The sequence below is a fragment of the Microchirus variegatus genome, assembly GCF_963457635.1.
Source record: "Microchirus variegatus genome assembly, chromosome: 2".
NCBI lineage: Eukaryota > Metazoa > Chordata > Actinopteri > Pleuronectiformes > Soleidae > Microchirus > Microchirus variegatus.
This window is the reverse complement of record NC_139803.1, coordinates 29,325,287-29,339,869: the sequence shown is the minus strand read 5'-3', so window position 1 is coordinate 29,339,869 and position 14,583 is coordinate 29,325,287.

Below are 14,583 nucleotides of genomic sequence, written 5' to 3'. Positions count from 1 at the left end.
AGGTCCTCTTTCAGAACTACTGGGTTTTATTTGTGGCATAATAAAGATGCTCCACAAAAGTCATGTGTGGCTTTTCCTCATTAGCGCTGCCAGGTCACGTGGGTGCACTGTTTCCTTGTTCCGTCATATTTAATTTTTTTTTATACTCTATGGTTGTGTAATTTCCCTTGGCACAATGTGTTAATTATGCTGTGTTTTAATTCATTTCCAAGTAATATCACTGCTATTGAAATATGCGTGGTGGGTTTTTTATCATAACGTAGTCCACGTGTGAGCCAATTAAGGTTAATTGTAAATTCAGTTCCGCTGGGCTCGTGCACGAAAGGTAAGCGTTTTTATTAACTCGATAAGAAAAAGTAACCACCAGAGCCGTGTGATGTGGTTAAATATCTGCTAAAGTTGTCACTAATGCTAACCTAAACGACTGATAAACAGCCACGAATTTGTTGTGTTGTTCATTAATTTATTTGAACGTAATCCGCCATTTTCTCTAGTCAATGTGGCCTTTAACGCAGCGGCCACAAGAGGGCGCCAGAGCCTCAATTACCCTTTATAACCCACAGTCTCACCAGAAAATATTGTCTTCATCTTTTGAGGTCGACGGGTTTCTCTTGCAGTTTTAGTCATGAATTTAGTCAGGTAATCAAAAATCCCTTCAGACTATAATCTGAAGTTGCTTTAAAATTACAGGCCTAAGAATTTGGATTATTTTGTTAGTAGCAGTTGGTGTCGATCCCTGGCAACGTAGCCTACATCTAATGGTCCTCGTTGTAAAAATGTAGATTGACATTTTTTTCCCCTTTTTTTTGTTTATTTTTAAACTGATACTAGTAGTAATTTTATTTAATTCTAAGTGTGTGTGCTTCTGCATTGGAATTTAATGTCTATGATTATTTTTTTATTTGCCTGGTGTTCATGTCATCTTCACCTGATCGAGTTTATTTATCAACATATTCAACTAAATTCATGGTTAGTGTTGTGCGTTTCTAGATTATATTGAGATTAGATTGATAAATGTGGATTATTACGGTTACAGGGAAAAGGCCTACACGTTTAGATGTGGTCTTCTGAATTAATTGTCCCTTTTTTGGACAATTAAGTATAAAAAGCCAGCCTGCTTTATCGCTCTAAATAAGGATTTATCATTTCTTTTCATTTTAATTTTTTTTTTAAAAACATTAAACATTAGTGTTGTTGAGATTAGACGGCTTTATGTGGGATATAGAAGTGTTGGATTGTGTCCCTGTCTTTGCTGTGGGACAAATGTGGACAGGCTTCAGGGGACGTTTACCAAACAGTCTCTGTGTTTTAATATTTAGGCCTGTTTACCAGTCTGTGTGTTCATTTATTTATTATTTATTTACATATTTTTTGGCTTGTGATTTTTCTGAAACACGGGCAGTAGAATATTATTAAGATCATTCTATATGATTATGTTATTCTTTTATTGTTTGTTTATGTAGGTTATACATACTGTGTGTGTGTGTGTGTGTCTTTGAGTGACGGGAGTCGAGAGGGGGGTCGACGGCACGTGTCGTGTCTGCGTCGTGGGTGCGTGGCAAACACGCTGCCTGGAGGGGATCTCCCGTGACCCTTATCCGCGTGTCTCTCGGGACGCCTCTTAGCTCCTCCTCGGATGCAAATGAACGGCCATAAAAGAGAGGCATGCTATAAGCACTGAGACGATGGAGGAGGAGGAGGTGGAGGAGAAGAAAGGGAAATGGGACCATGGGGAGAAAGAGAGGAGGAGGAGGAGGAGGAGAGAAGATGAGGAAGAGGAGCTAAATGTATGGAGGAGATGGAGAGTTGTCTCCCAGTGATGAGAGGACAAATCTCTTATTGTTAGTCTGTGTGTGAGGAACTTAAATTTTGTCTAATTTAGAATTAATGTGAATGAAAAGCACAACAAAAACATGATTTATGTATTATTATAATATAGATACTATATCTGGAATATAGAGAGGATATTAGTGATATATTGTCCTCAGTCCCCAGAGCCGCACCTTTAAGGTGCTGTGTTAATGGCTATATGCGTTGAACTGCAAGGTCATGGTTGTGCTTTATTTGCAGCCAATTACCATGAGGCGTGCGTCTCTTTCTTCCATTAGTGACGCTTCACCATGTCTATTTACATGACTAAATTAGATTTCTTCCTTGCTAGTATCTGAAATATAACAAAAAATTGTGCTAATTCTAGAAACGGGATCATAGGCCCATAAATATAAAATAAATTGCCCTGAAATGTTCCCTTATATAATATTATTTTATGTAAAATCCTTTTTTTTAAGTGTGTAGCAGTGGCAGTGTATAAAATACAATAAAAATATGCAGGCTATTAAGGATTAAGATTGCCATGATGATGAATGTTTTTATCGTGTGTGTGTGTGTATGTGGTCACCTGCTCTCTCATCGCCACAGGGTCCTGCTCTGTTGACATATTGAGAATCTCCCCCTCGTTTCTGCTCGTGTCTCAATGTAAAATGCATAATGTGTGGACAGGCGTGGGGGGGAGGGGGAGGGGGGGGGTGTAGCGGGGGGGGGGCCCAGAGTCTGCAGTTGATGACCTCTGTCTCGACATATGTGGCCACACTTGCCCTCCGCACACTCCTGCATTGTGTGAGGATGACAGGCAATAATTAAATGTCACCGCGCCGCCATACAAAACGTACACACGCAGGATGTAAAGAGGATTTGCAATCGCGTGTTTCTTTCTTGCTGCTCATCTGTTATGCAGAGTGCGTTTTTTTTCTCCTGCAATATGAACACATAAAGTGGTATTTTGACCAAATGCGGATTAAATGTAGTCTTACACGGCAGCATATAAATAAATAAATAAATAGAGTGTGGCTGTGGAAAAATCTAGATTTTTCATGTTCTGCCTCCATCATGTGAGTATGTAGGTCAACGCACGTCTCTGTCGCCTACAGCATTTACAGCTGGAATCATTCGATGCATCTCTGTGATTATAGTCGAGCAGAAATGAAGCTCATTATTTAAATTACTTCATGTGCTTTGGGCATTTTTTTCATTTTTTTACTTTTAAAAAGAAACACTAGCGCAAACACAAATGTGGTCCACAAAATGACTTCTTTATTGAGGCTTTTTTTTTCTTTTACAGCACAGAAACAAACAAAGGTGATATTGAAGCAGCAAAGACAGAGACTTTGAAATAAAAAAAAAGTGCAAAGGCGTAAGGAAATAAACTTGAGATGAAAAGAATACGTCGGTGATTTAAGAGGATGTTACCCAGTGTCAGGATCTAATAAAGATTTCTTGCTCTAAAAGCATTCTCACCCTGTTTCATTCTCTCCATCTTCCCCTCAGGAGAGACCAGAGTGTCCGCTCATGCGCGAACACACAGACCTTTGAAGTGGCCTTCCGTCACCACATGGCAAATCCCCCGGTGTGAGCCCTCTGTCCATTTGGCTGCAGGACCATAGCACTGGTAGGTCTGTCCTGTCTGTTCTCATCTTATAGAACCCAGTATATGTACATAAAGAATACATTCTTTAACATGCATTATTAGACCCGTGCACCTGTGTGAGGTCAAGACTCTGATGAACGTCTATTAATATCGTAATGGTTGGGCTGTTAATCTCGTAGGTTTGGAGCGAGGAGGAGCTGTGCAGCGTCTGTGCCTTCTGTAGCCGCCGGTCTCTCAGGTGAGTGAAGACTGTGGCTTCTCTCTTGGCATTCACCGCGTGCCTTAATTGTGTTGAAATTAAATCAAGGTCCACTGTGAACACAAAGAGCTCAAACCCAAACTTTCCAATACACGATGTCCTGCTCTCCTCCTGTCACTTCCATCCCTCTCATTTATAGTAAATACATCTTTCTTTAACCAGTCCATCCCTGTTATACTTCCTCCCTCCTCTTTCCTCACCTGTGATCTCACCTCCCTGTGGACTGGAAGGCGGCTATGCGGTCCTTTCACGTGTCAAAGTACATCGCATGCTAATCCCACACCGACATGCGCTCACCCTTTGGAATGGAGACGATCAAAAAAAAGCAACACATATCATAAAAAGCAATGACATTGAGTGTTAATGCATGCATGCGTGCGTTTGAGAGAGGAGGAAAAAAAAAGGCTTTCCAGCAACAAAAATATGAACAAAGAGAAGAAGAAAAAAAAAACAGCATTCACACCTTAAAGAGGACTGCGTGTACAGACACAGCACATCATTAAAAACACAGCGCAGGGAAACAGGGAGTGAGCAAAGCTATCTTAAAGAGAGCAGCAGCAGCAGCAGCAGCCCCGGCTACCTGATTACTGCCATTCCTGCAGACCATCGTCTCCCTCACAGCAAAACAAAGGATAACGACGAGGTATTTGTAAGTACACACACACAGCAACGCCTCGTCCTCGCCGTAGCTCTCTCTGCCTCCGCTGCTGCTGCTGCTGCTGCTGCTGGTGAAGAAGCTTGGTACAGTTTAACCAGACCAAGCAGTTCTTCATTACAGTTGGTAAAGCTATGTCGTTATCCCTCCTTTACCTCCCCCCCCCTCTCTCTCTCCCTCCTACTCTCCATCCCTACACTTCTCTCTCTCTCTCTCTGCACCCTGCGCATGTAAGTACAGCCATGTACAGACTGCAAAACTCTATTTAAATAACACAATCTGCGTCCTCTGCCTCATAACAAACACTATAAGGAAAAACACAACTGTTACATGATTAAAAACCCTTTCTTTTAAACTCTTGATGGACTGAATTCTACGAGAGCAGAACAGGGTTTACTCATAGACTCAAAGACATCCTTCCTTTCTAAAGATGAGTCAAAAAAAAAAAAAACAGAGTGAGCTGCAGAGTATTTCCTCCGTCTGGTCCTCGGTCCTGGTTCGCGTTGTTGTCGCTGTAGTTGTTGTAGTTTGTCGCCGTATCTGCGCAGCTCCATCCTGTGAAGGTCCTTGTGGGTTGGGAAGATCAGGGGGCAGGCAGGCAGGCACACGGAGGGGGGAAGAAGGGATGGGAAGCAGGCAGGTGTCATGCATGCAGTCAGGGAGGAGAGAGAGAGGGAGGGGAGGGCAGCAGGAACACAAAAAAAAAAAAAAAACTCGGCTAAATTCTACCCAGGCATCATCATTAGAAAAATCCATTTGGATCTGAAACCAAGAAGGAAGACAAAAAAAGGAGCCCAAGGTAAAGAAAAATATACATATATGAGCCAGGAAGGTATATATGTATAAGGATCCCAGGGAGAAGAAGAAGAAGAAGAAGAAGGAGAAGGAGGAGAGAGAGGAGGGATGGAACAGGCAACTGCCTCACACACAGACACACTGCGCTGAGGCGAAGGCACGGGCTTCAATTTATGCTTTCTGGTCGACACCACCCCCCACCTGACAGCCCCGCACACACACACACACACACACACACACACAGAGAGAGAGAGCGCGCGTCCCGCCCCTATCTGCCCCTGTCCCTGTCCCTGTCCCGTACTGGATGCGTGGCCCAGCTGATCAGTGCAGAGGGATTAGCCATCAGGGCCAGCTGGCAGGGATTACACAGGCAAAGTGGGGGAGGTGTGTGTGTGTGTGTGTGTGTAGGGGTGGTGGTGGTGGTGGTGGTGGTGGTAGGCCTAATGTAGGGGGGGATGGGAGGCCCTGTCTTGTCCTACACACACACACACACACACACACACACACACACATCTCATGATAAATCACACACACATGAAATGCTTACAACAAATATGACTTTGCAGTGAACGTGGCTGCAGAGGCGGTTAGCAACTAACACACACAGTTGATAAATGTATGTAAATGTGCGTGAGGCATCATGGATGGATGGATGGACGGATGGATGGAGTGATGGGAGGAGGAGGAGGGAACTCCGCGGGAGAGCGAGGCTCGGCTGACAATGCAAGGCTCTGACCCTTGACCCCTCTCCACTCCATCATCCACAGCACATCAGCTGATCCCGGGGAAATGGACAACCGCAGTAAAAAATCCCCTCCTCTGCACACGTGTCCACTTATAGAGATGAATCCACCTCAACTCCATCTTTTTCTCCACACTCTCCTCCTCTCGCCCGTCTCCTGCTCCTTCAGCTCTTTCATCGCTCTTCCCGTCTCATGGCTCACTTCACCACTTAGCTCACCCCGATATCCCTGCTCCTAACCTCTCTCATTATTTTGAAATGTGTCGACATCCACAGCTGCTGTATATCTGTGCTGCAGGAGAGAGATTTTTCATGTGCTCCTGTTTTCACTAATCCTATTCAATTTGAGATTATTATTTTTTTTGCTTATACTCACTGTCAGTCTGAGTTTTACCTTTTTACCAAAACGTGACTCTTAATCTCAAGCGCTGCACGTTGTCGTTAAAACGGCGACCCTTTTTTTTTTGCGCGGATTATTCAAATGCAGCATAATTTTTAAACAGAGCTGGACTAAATTTTAAGACAATAAACTCATGTTTAGGGTCATGAAAATGATCAAATCTTGATAGTGTGATATTTTAAAGCATGTGTTTTTATTTGAAACCATAAAATATGTATTTTAATATATTGCAGGATGGCTTGCTATGACAGAATGAATTGTCCTATCGGTGATTTAAATTTTTTAATGGGAAAAAAACAATTATTAGCATATAATATAACATAACTTTTTTAAAGTTTTTGCAGCAGTTTACGCTCGAGTGTAAAGGACAGGAGACTCTCACACACACACTACATACAGACATGACACAGATGCACACACACACACGCACAGAGGCAGAGTGAATTCTGTAAAATCAAAGAGATGTTATTCTACGAGGCCTCGCAGGCGGGCGGCGTCTGCGGTTCATGTATAGAATCAGACGTGGCTGCTGTGTGACAGATGAGTTTAGATTGTGTTCACATGACGGAGAACGAGTTTAAACGTAAGCAAAAATAAATGACGGAGCACGTGCCGTTGAATACGGCTGGAGGACTTTTTGTTGACCTGTTGTGTGAGCATGTCGACGCGGTACGGAGAAGGAAGGAGCTATGCGACTGCATTTTCATGGTCATGGTGCCCCGTCCTCCATCTTAAAAGCTTGTACATGTGAGGACAAGAGCAGAGTGTGTGTTGGAGGGGGGGGGGGGTAAAAAAAAAAAAAACATGCAACCCCACCAGCAGGCAGCCAGGGAGATCAGTGAGAGGCAGGCAGAGAAATACAAGGCACAGAAACAAGGAGTTGTACAAAGAGAAGAGAAGCTTAGAGAGTCAGACAGGCAGCAGCAGGACAGTGAGACAGGCGGAGATAAATAGACAGTGCTCGTCCCTAGTTTGGTAATCTGATGGAGAGATTAGCAAGCAGGCAGCATTTGGGTCGGATTATCGAGTCATTAGAAAAGGCTGGTGCTCCAGAGCCTCTCTCATGTGTTAATGTGGCTTTGCAGATCCTCAGCACAGTCTGCGCACATCGTTTAGATCGTGTCCAAAGTAAATACTCATCCTGCACAGGTGGAGTTCTTTACTTCATCAAGTCAGTCATGACTGATTTTTTATAATTTTCCTCATTCTAAAAGTTGTTTTTTTTGGGTTCTATTTGCGACAAAAGAACTTTCATTCTGTGACCAAACCGATCCATGTAGATGAAACGTTATCTTTGCATCAGCTGAATCACCATTTCATGTTTTATATCAGGAAACGCTCCATTTAAATCACACTCTCTGTGTCCCAGAGGTGAATCTGCAGACATGCGGAGCAGTAGCATCCAGAGAAGCAGTAACATTCAGCACAGTTTTATATCGTACGTGGCCTTCAGCTGCTTACAAGTCGCACGGCGGTGGTTTTCAGTGATGACGGGATTAAAGGAGGAAGCCAGAGAGCTGAAGTGCGTGTGTGAGTGTCCGTGCTGTTAGAGCTGTTTATGTACATTTGTGAAAAGAAGGTTTAATCCATAAGAAACAAGGACTCCTCACAAATATAAAGGGTTTTTTGAGGGTTTTAGGGTTCAAGTTAAAATGTACACGGTTTAGGTTAGTCATTCAGTGTGTGTGTGTGTGTGTGTGTGTGTGTGTGTGATGGGGGTAGCTGTGTAGTTCATTGACAGCTGATCAATGCTGCTGACTCTGTGTGTGTCAGATGTGCTGATTTGGTCCACTGACTTCAATATCAGTTTCAATTTCACAAGAGCAACTGACAACGGTTGGCGCTTCGTGTGTGCGTGTGTGTGTGGTCTGTCATTGTTTTTATTTTAATTTTTTTATTTAACATAACCTGTCATGAAGAGCAGATTCAGTTTTTGCCACTTCTTAACTTCCGGGGTCGAACGCGTTTCATTTAAAGCATCACATATACGTGCAAATGCACACTCTCAGCGCCGCGTTTTCCAAAAACATTCCCTCTCGCTGCTGCCTCTGCATACACCATGCCCCAGTTCCCCACCACCACCACCCCTCCCCTCCCTTTTTGTCAAATAAATTGTAATGTGACCTACTTCCCATTTTGCACCATTTCTCTTGTGTTCAGATATTAGTGTTTGAACACGAGTGATTTGCTGTGGGGCAAACAGTATCAAAGAGAAGCCCGTGTATATAATGTGGGGAATACTGCGCTGTAAAGAGGAATGAATAAAATGTGCTTTGTTTGTTTTCGCTGTTTTTCGACATACGGAAACATTCCCTTTTTTTCTCCCCCGATCGTGATTTGGTGCAGCAGCTTCTCTTACTGTGCATTAGAATTATTATTTTTTTTCCAGTGCTTTTGTTTTTGCCATTGTGTGATTCGTAATTAAAATACATGGTTCACATATTTTCTGATTAACACATACAATAATGCTCGCAGGCCTCGTAATAACAGGATGTCTTTGTGGTGGTCATAGACTGGGGGAAATAAGGTAAATCAATTTTGCAGCCTAGTTAAGCAGAAAGCACAGTGGTAATTTTCAGTAATAAGCGTGGCTAATTCATTGGACCACATTGCATTTATAACCCAGTTTGGTCTGCATTAGTTGGCATCAGTATCCTGTTTTCATTTGAGGTGTATTTTTATAGACGCTCTTCATGATGAAAGGAACCTCGCGGCACAGCTCGGCACAGCTCCGCTCACCGGATCCCAAATGTAGGCCGGTTATACGGCGGCGTGTGTTCATGCGTGTGAGAGAGTTGCAGTTATTTTTATATCGAAAAATAACTTCACTGTACATTTATTTACATTTAATTTCATGCACAACAAACACTGTATTTCAGCTGATTTGTCTTAATTTGAGCATATTTATTCACACCTGATCTCCATTACAATTCCAACGTTTCTACGTGTTCTTCTTCTTTTATATTTGCATGCATTATTGCATGAGAACAGCCGCATACGTGTGTACGCTTGTGTCTGTGTGCGTGCCAGCGTGCGACTCCACCAGATCAAAGCTCCGTCCCTCCTCTTCCTCCTCTTCCTCCTGCAGAGATGGCACTGGAGACCACACTGACCCTGATTTATTGGGATCAGAATCCACATGACAGCAATTAATTTACATCCATTAACTACATCGCTCGCTCTCTTTCTGTGCTCTCTGTGGATGTTTTGCACTCTCATACACAACCACTTTGAACGTTCTCCGCTTCTTTCGCCCTCACTCTGCGCCTTTTCCCCCCTCTCTCAGCGTGTTCTGTTGCATCTTCCCCTTTAATCAGTCGTTCTCACTCTGCCAGTTACTCCTGCATCAAGGACTCTACATTCTTAATCCATGAAGAAGACCCTCAGCACCCCATCCTACTTCCATGCATTAAGGACTGCTGCATAAGCAGTAAAGTCATCAGGTTCATGGTGTGTCTGTGATCGTGTAGATTGTGTGTGTGTGTGTGTGTGTGTTGGAGGCACGAGGAGAAATCCTATACGTAATTGTTATATATAATTTATTTGAATAAAATATCACACATTAAATGTGCCCAGCAAATGATTACACAACAAATTTGACGTAAAGATGATAAGATCAGCATCTAAAGCGTGCGATGTTTGCAGGTTCTCCCGCTCCAGGGTCTTTCTCTGCACTTTATTGGCCTACATCTACGTCGTCGCCTTCCACCACTTTCTGTACGGTGAGTGCTTTTTCTTCCTGGCTTTTCAACTTAAAAAGGACACTTTTGCTTCGGGGAGAATTTGCCATTTATTTCAAGAGAACACGAAAAACAGAGATGGGGCTTTCGCGCTTTGTATCAGTCCCCCCTTTTTTTTGTGTCTTCTCTTTGCTCTCTGCACCATTGTGGTCTTCATCCACAGCTCGGGCCTCAGGGTGCGAGGTATGCTCGAGCACACGCAGCTGGCTAAATGTACTCGGGGTTGGGTGATTATAGGACAGTGGAGTGAAGGATGAATTCTTTTGAACCCACGTCTAAATCCCCTCGTCAAGTAGAACAGAACTAACTATTGTGGACGTGAACAAAAGATGCACACACATATACGCGCTCACATCTTCGCGTACAGTTTCTATGTATAGTCGTGTATCAGTGCACGCTCATGCGCAAAAATTCAACAATACTTTCCTGAATCCAAATTTATTCTGCAGGGGAAAAACAATCCCATAACCAACATCGCTTGAGGACAGGTTCTACCGGTATCTGTTTGACGATTGGCTGAGGATGAGGATGAGGTGCGGGGAGGAAAAGTTGCACTTGGCAGCAGGCGGAGGAAAGATACAGCAAAGGGAGTGGGGGTTCCCAATAAAGGATTTTAGACCAAAGCCTCTTTGGTGAAGAGGAAGGCGGGAGGAGGGAGAGGGGGAGAATAGGGCTGTCAGGGTGGTGCAGAGATACAGGATGACACAAGGTCCAGATTAACCCTAATCTCAGGCCTGGTGGTTTAGGTGAGGCTGAGGGACTATAGGAAGCTATCCCATGCCAGGTGGTCACGAGGAGGTTAAAACGGGGAGAGGATTGAGGGGGAGGAGAGGGAGAGGGTGAGGTTGGGACAGAGTGTTGCTAGGGAAGACATCGAGGCGAGCGATTGTGACGAGGTGTTTCAATATCTCCGCTCCCAGCGTTCTTTGTCGGGATGGAACTGGAAGCCAAAAAAAAACAAAATGGGTGACCAAAATAAAAAAAATGTAATAAAAACACCACACAGAGAAGATTTGTGACAGTGGCTGCAGGGTGATTGGGTGGTGGCTGCATGTTGACAGTGGCACATGCCCTGGTGCATGGGATTAGAGGGACACTCTGTAATCTGCTGTTTAGGCTGTATGTAGGGCAAGAGTGGCTTAGTCTAGCCCCTCTTAGCACGGGCTGCATCTTTTAAATATGCAGCCTGAAATATCAAAAGTTCTACACGACGTCCTGTTCTGAAATGTAGGGAAATGGATAAGGAGAGGAGGAAAAAAGCAGTGGTGTGGCGGAAATCTGTTGAATTTATGTGTCTGATCTGCTTGTGTAGTTAATGTATAGAATCAGACCTGTTAGGTGTGTATGAGATTAGATCTGTTTACATGAAACATGCACAGTAACGTTGCAGCAGAGCTTTGGGGAGGGATCATATGTGCCCTTATATGTGATGTAAAATGCATCCCAAAAATAGATGAAATGAAGTCATCCAAACATTTGGTGTACTATTATGGTTTGTTTCCTTAAATCTGCATGTGTACAAGTAAGGATCCAAAAGAGAGAAAGAGTCCAATGCCGAGCTGAGCTTCTCCTCCAACTCGTGATAAATATTGAAAAGGGGGAGCTGTTAAATTTAAAATATCGTTCTCTAACAATCCCTGCCATACAGTACAAAGCCCTTCAGTCACGAGCACCCTCGAGATTTACAGCACGAGCACCACTCAGGCTACCAACAACTCACAATGATCCAAAAATCACTGCACAAATTAAATCTTATTATTTTAATAATAACACGTCGAGAAAAAAACCCACAATAAAAATCATAGTTTGAGCGGCTCTGAGGAGAGAGACGAGAGGCGCGTCTGAGCACAGGCTCAGAGACACCAGAAGTAGGACACGAAAGACAAAAGCTGCCGAAACAGGAGATCATTGAATTTGTAATTACTGCACAGGAGTGGATGAGACAGAGAAGTCAAGAATTGAACAGAAATCCACATTTATCTATCATAACTGAGGATATTTATGAATAACAGGGCAGGTTATTTTACTGTATATCAACATTTATATACACTACACTTTGTTTTTAAGCGATCTTCCCAGACGTAAATGACTTAACCTGTACACATATTGATGCTGATTTTGTGTTTGATGTGAGGAAAGTTTACACAGAGGGCGTTAAGTTGCAAGGTCACCGTCTTGGAGAATTACCCACCATTGAGTTTCCTCTCCGCCGCTCACGTCATTCAAAAAAACCCCCGACTGATTTGTGTCAAGTGAAGTCAAGCACGAGCCCCCGTGTATGAATCGAAATTTGTCAAGTTGGCTTTTTTTCCCCCCTCTCTCAGATCCCTGAATTGATACAGCTCGGTTTTTTGAATCTGAATCCCCGGAGAGAGCGCCGCATTGCTTTTAACTGACTGCAGCCTCAGCCCGAGCCCAATCAGACCCTTTGTTTTTTTTCACACCATCCCACAATCCCACCTGCTTCGTCGGAACGATGGAGGACCCTTGGAAAACAACGAGGCGGCATGATTTATTATTCTAATTAGGCAAAGTGAGACTTTAGCTAAGCCACAATTACACTAAATCGCCCAAACTGTTTTCTGGTTGGCTGGCTCCTGTTCCGTTCAGATGTTAATCAGAGGCAGCTATTGAGTTGAGGTGCGAGGTGCTCGCGACTCTCATTACTGCTCGCTAGTATCTATCACAAACACACGAGTAAACAAACAAACAAACAAACAAACGCTAGATTCCTTATTCTGAGTTACACATGGCTTATTAAAGCAAATCCTCTTAACTGTGTCTTATAACAGGTACAGGCAACATGCAGCTCAGCCTCAGTGCAACTGTTCCTCAGATAGAATGACTTACTGTTTAATTCCAGGTAATTTCATAATCTCTTTGATACTCGCTCACATCTGCACATCACACACACACACAGATGTTATTCACCACAAGATCTTCGTCGGGATTAAAAGTAGATTTAGTTTCTCTGTCACAGCACATATACTTCATTTAGTGATCTTTTTAACGAGGTGTATCACATCACCTTTATTTTCCCTCCTCCTATCTTCACACGCCTCCCAAAATCCTCCTGCATCAACAGGCCAACATGTGAACCCAGTGTTCAGTTCATCTCTCTCTCTCTCTCTCTCTTCCATGTGCAGCTTTTCGGGGTAATCACCCGTCATTTGCATTGCAAAGTCCCGTGTGCCATCCTCAGCTCCTCTGCAGGTGATTGAGCTTCATTTCCTCAGCAGATAACAGTGAGAAAGAGAGAGAGAGAGAGAGAGAAAGAAAGGAAAAAGAGGGGGTTGCAGCCTGGTGTGATGTTATTCTGGTTTAGAGGATACAGGAACAATGCCTGGGATCCTTTTGTTAGTCGTAGATTGGTCGGCTCAAAGGATGCACACACACACACAAAAAAGTTCCCACACTTAACTAATCATCCTCATTACTATCACAACACTCTGGGAGTGAAATCAGTGAGGAGCGACCTCTCCTTATTTTGGATTCAGATTCCTTGGTGTAATTAAAGCAAAGAAAATCAGAGAGAAAATGACATTTCAAACACGGTCGTTCTCCTCCTGTGGTGTGTGGACTGTGTGTGTGTCCTTTAATGGGCCTCTCGCCTATGGCTGCGACTAATGATTCACTTTATTATTATTTGGTATCTAAAACATAAGAAAATAGAGGAAAAGGCCACGGTGACATCTTAAAATGCCAAGTTTCTTTTTTTTTCTTTTTTCAGTCCTGAAGCCAAACACACTCCATTTACACTAAAGCAGCGAATCCTCACACTGGAGGAGCTGCAGCCAAAAATGACGTAAAAAACGCTTGATTCAATCAAGGAATTCATTTGTTCATCGTGCAGGACACCAGGTATTAATCATGTTTATACCTCACTGTTGTTGGGTAAACTACAATGTTCAATGTGGTCACAATGCGTCACCGACCACCTCCCAAAGTGGTTTGGCAGATCAGATAAGAATCCGTCCTTAATCTGTCCTCTCTCCTTACAAGTGGTCAGATAAGGGCTATCTGATTATTAAATGTTAATTTAAAATAATCTGATCACAGAAAATGCATTTTAATGCCACGTGTAATTTTTTGCCAAATTGCTGGATGACTGAGCGGGAGAGGAAGTCATTAAAAGTGTCGTTTTTCAGAATAAAAGCCCCCGTTTTGTTGGCTTTATATTTTATGGTTACCAAAATAACATAATGTATGAAATTGATAACGTCACACAGGCAGGTTTGTTCTCAGATTGGGCTGAAACTCCTGAAGTCTCTGTTTGCACCATCATCTCAACACCTGTTCTAATCTAGAGAAAAGAAGGCCTTTAAACCACTCAGGATTAGGGCAGATTATTAACCCAGTAGATTATACCCAGACACACATACCTTGATGTAAAACGCACCACAAAGGGAAACCTGTCCATCCATATACTCTATATTTAACCTGACCCACCCGTGGCTCCGCCCACAGAAGGAGCGCCGGTAATTGGCAGATCTCATTTGCATGCCGAACGCCGTGGATATTTATTTAAATTTAATTTGGTTTCCCGCACACGGTGCACTGTAGGCTTT